Consider the following 4,735-nt stretch of genomic DNA (forward strand, 5'->3'; position numbering starts at 1 on the left):
CCCCCCCCCTTAATAAAAGCGTTATAACAAAACATAATATCAGAGACAAAAAAAACAACCCAACCCAATAAAAACAACAACAAAACCCCGACTAGATATTTTGAAATTATAAAAATGTATTTTAAAAAGACGACCCACTAAAACGGAAATAACCCATTCATCTTTGAACCAGTTTTAATAAAACTTCGCAGAAATAACATTCAACCATGAGGACGTTACATTTGTCAATATGCGAAAAAAATATCTATTTGTTTGAAAAATATCATGTAGTAAAGAATTTCAACCAGAATTGACTGAAATGGAAAACTTAGCTAAGTTTTAAAATCAATCATAATTTCAAAAAGCCACTATTTGCGCATTGGGGAACAAATTAATACAAAATTGATATTATTAAATAAACTCAAGGAAGGTGTTCGCTGTATAAATCTCAAGGTATGGACCACTTTTATTATCCATTTGTGGTGGCCGAATTTTGCTATCCAAAAGGCTTTTTAATGGCTGCATCGATCGACATGCGGTTTTAGCCAAAAGATTCTTTTCAATATTCTCCAGATCATGACGCCCTTCGTTTTTTTCAGTTTTGAGACAGTTTTGCTGCAAAAGCTAAATTTCTTTATTTCGCCGATCGCTTTTGTAGGCCTACGCTTCTGTCTCTGTAATTTTACAAAATCTGACAGGTTTGTTTATTTCAAGTCGTAGATTCTACTTCCGTTCGATACTATCGCGCATTGTCGCTTAATACTGAGCACTATTTTAAGTGAGCGACCCGTATAAATATAGCCTCATGTTTTCTTTTTTAACTTGGTGCTAAATTCGACTGTGATTCTTCCGTTTGATGCCCATCATCGCTTTTTCTGGACTCCTTTGTCAAATTCAGTTGATGTTAATGCACCTATCATTCCTTTCATAGCAAGGGGACCCAGCAAGTCTTTCTATATAGACAAGCTCCAATACGCTACTGTTTCTGGTTCGATTCTTTGGACGTCCTGTTCAACATTGATTTTTAACTGTGGGTGGTTGGCGGGTGCTCTAGTGGGATTTGCTCCTTCTTTCCTATCAAACATCTATCGTCCTTATCTCCCCTCCTTCTATTTTAATATGATTGTTACTCTCTTGTAACAACTCTAATTTTCGGCACTTATATGGCCGTATTGAGTTGCAAGTGCCGTAAAACTCTTACAAAAAACTAAAACTGTTCGATTGGTTGCGGGTTGTTTCCGTATCCTCTGTCGGTCAAAAAAACCCAAACAAAACAACTCAAAGATAATTATTGAAGGGGTTCAAGTTGGGGGAAATGTGGTAACCACTCAATTTATACATTTTCGGTTTATAAAGCGTTCCCCAAACCTTTCTTGCAAACATACCAGGAAACTTCTGGATGTGTGGTTTGTGGTCCTATCCCCATTGGAAACAGGCCGGTACAACATAACACATTTCTCTTGAAACGTCTACAAAACTTTCTCGGCACGTTTAGATATAATCTATCTGAGATGACTGCTGTGCTTTTACCGTTCTTGACCTAAAACCAGAACGGGGCCGATTACGCTCCTGTATCTGAACGCTTATAAGAAGTAAAACGTTGCATTATACCCCGAGTTAGTTGAATTTAAAAAAAAATTGATATTGCTGAAATACTTTAATTGATTTTCCTTCATACTTACAAACCTGACGCCCTCATGGTTGAATTTTATTTGTTTGAATTTTTGTGGAAATTAGTGTGGACATAACTAAGTTTTTTACCTTTAAGTTTTTTACCTTTAAGTTTTTTACCTTTAAATTTTTCACCTTTAAGTTTTTTACCTTTAAGTGGGTCCACTTTTTCCCGACACCCTGCAAAAAAAGTCACGATTATCGCCTGAGTACAACAACCCTGTAGCCCACACTCTCTCAAAAAACACCTTTTTAGTTGGGGTTGTTTTGTTTTTTACTAAATGTAACGCTACGGATTTTGTGCCAAGTATTTAGACATTTAGCTCAATAAACTTCGCCAGTGAAACATTCAGACTTAAATTTTTAACAAATTTTGTTAGAAGAATTGGGAAAGTTTTTTCCTTCTCCTCTAACATTTTGTTTTTGTGGGATACAAGGTTGTTGTACTCGGGCGGCGAGATATATTACAAAAAGAGTCATAAGACAACAGTGAAATGGTTATAACTTTCTATTTCTCTCAACAGAACAGTAAATACTAGAAATATAATAATTTAGAGATACGTTTTAGAAATGCTGCCTTCGACGTGAAGTCTGCGAAGGAGAATATTATGGAGAACTTGGAAGATTCCAAACAGCTGTGATTCCTTTTCTGATACTTCTGCTCATAAAAAGTATCTGATATCTTGGCGGTGAACATGACATTCTGCGGAATACTTCTTACATTCGAACTTGATCGGATATTATCGAAGGTCTCGTATACGAGGTAGGTAATAGTGTATGTCCAGTGGTTGCCAATTATTGCTTTTGATGTTTCTTTTGCTGCAGTTGCTGCTTTTTATGTTTCGCTGCTGTTGCTGTTGTTGCTGTTGCTGTTGCTGTTGTTGCTGTTGTTGTTGCTGATGCTACTGATGCTGCTGCTACTGTTATTTGCATTGCTGTTATTGCTGTTGCTATTGTATTACTGTTGTTTGTCCTGTTTCTTATTGCTGTTGATGCTGCTGCTACTGCTCTTTCTGTTGCTGTTTTTGCTGTTGCTGTGTGTGTGTGTGTGGTAGCCTATCCGTTCGAAATGTTCGGAGCCCCGAAGAGTGTGCCCTTCGCCAGGGCCACCGCCTCCCTTGTTGCTGTTGCTACGGTTGATGCTACTGCTGTTTTTATTTTACTACTGTTATCTTCCCCGTTGGTTATTGCCATTTCTGACGATACTGCTATGTTTCTGTTGTTGCTCTTGCTGTTCTTTGTATTTTTGCTGTTTATTTTTCCTGTTGCTGTTATTTTTTCCACTTGCTGTTGCTGTCATTTTTTGTTATTGTTGTTATTATTGATCAGAGGGATTTCCCATGTGAGTGCAGCTCATTAACGGATATGGGTTCTCTTGGGTGGTTGGCAGGTGCTCTGGTGTGGTTTAATTGTTCCTTCTCTCCTATCAAAAAAGTGTTGTCCTTATCTCTCCTCCTATTTTTTTTTGTATGTTACCCTCTTAGTTACACCTTTCATCTTCGACACTTATAAAATAATGACCTATCTGTGTTGCAAGTGCTGTAAAACGTTTACTTTTTTAAAAGGCTAGAATTGAACGCCTTTGTTCCACACAGTGTAGAAATCAGTGACTGGAGTGTAGCAGTTTGGCCCTTCGCCCCTTGCATGCCTCAGATCTGAGTTCGAATCCCGTGGTGGGGAGAGTTTTTATCTTGTCTTTCTGCTGGACCATAGAATGCTGATTTATTTTCAGCGCAGATTTGACGTTTCAACCCTATCCGTACGCCCTGGGGTCATTTTGTACTCCCGGAGTTGTGTTTTTCACATTTAAGAATACTTTTAGTACGAAGATCTCTTTGAAACTTTCAGTATTTCTCAAAAATCATTTTTACCGACTGCTCTGCAAAGCGTACGGATCGGATTAACGAGTAAATTAATTCTCTTTGGAAAGTGATTTTACAGAGTTCTCAACGTCGTATAGATATGATAGTAAAACACGACGTACGGATAGGGTTAACAAGCAGGGTTGAAGTCCACCTTCTAAATAATCGAACTTGTGTCCGTGGGGTAAAAAAAACAACAACCTCACATTCATAACACCCCTTCCTTCCAGAAAAAAGAAAGAAAAAACAGAAAAAGTGTTACAGACAGTGTGGGTGGTCTCTCAAGGAGAAAGCAAGAATGCTTTTCTGATAACATAATACCACAATTTGAGGTATCTATTTCGCCGTTATACCAAACAGAACCGAAAGTGCTCTACTAGACCAAAACACTAGGCCGGATGAGGACGAACAAAGCAGTATTAATTTATTTTTTTAAAAACACGCTTTCTTATGGAGAAAGAAATGACACTGCTTGGATTGAGTGAGGCATCGTGATGAAATCATACGCTCGTTAAAAGAAGGAAAACAAAAAAACCGGCACCTCCTTGGATCGAAAATATTTATCTGGGTTTATGGCTATGTTATGCATCGAAAATGTGGCTACAGAGTTGTGGTTCATAAGACGCATGCTACGTATCCCATGGACAGCTAGAAAAACAAAAGAAAAAAGTCTTGGTTGAACCAAATTGTAGAAGACAGCTTATGACGAATGTAAGAAAGCGACATGCAAATTTCTTCGGACACACAATGCGGAAAGAAGCATTGGAGAATATTTTAACAACAGGCAAGTTTGATGGAAAGAGAGGCAGGGGCAGACAGAGGGAAAAGATACTGGACAAGATGACAACATGACTATAGAAGCAGCAAGAACAACATACACCATTGCTGACGCAAGACAGAGTGAAGTGGAGGTCCATGATCGCCCACGCCAGTCGGCAAGGCACCGGATGATGATGCATCGAATACAGGAAAAATGAACAATCTTTTAAAGATAATACCAATAACTTCATAGTAATGCCCAAAAATATATTGACAAGCATCTTATTTCACCGGCTCGGTGTACACATATTGCATTATGTGATTACATTACATTATTTCAAATGTTATTTGGACCTTTCTTTGATTTCTCTCCTATCTATCTATCTATCTATATATCTATCTGTCTATCTATCTATCTATCTATCTATCTATCTATCTATCTATCTATCTATCTATCTATCTAT

General features: G+C 37.8%; 1 protein-coding gene across 1 annotated transcript in view; it reads left to right on the top strand.

The window, feature by feature from the left end:
- LOC101846250 (retinal guanylyl cyclase 2) overlaps positions 1–4,735 on the top strand; it is a 58,107-nt gene that overhangs the window by 2,291 nt on the left and 51,081 nt on the right. The window contains exon 2 of the mRNA XM_005108903.3: positions 2,175–2,413. The gene's annotated coding sequence lies outside the window, so the exon portion shown is untranslated. The remainder of the gene's footprint in view (positions 1–2,174; positions 2,414–4,735) is intronic.

The sequence above is a fragment of the Aplysia californica genome, unplaced genomic scaffold, assembly GCF_000002075.1.
Source record: "Aplysia californica isolate F4 #8 unplaced genomic scaffold, AplCal3.0 scaffold00732, whole genome shotgun sequence".
NCBI lineage: Eukaryota > Metazoa > Mollusca > Gastropoda > Aplysiida > Aplysiidae > Aplysia > Aplysia californica.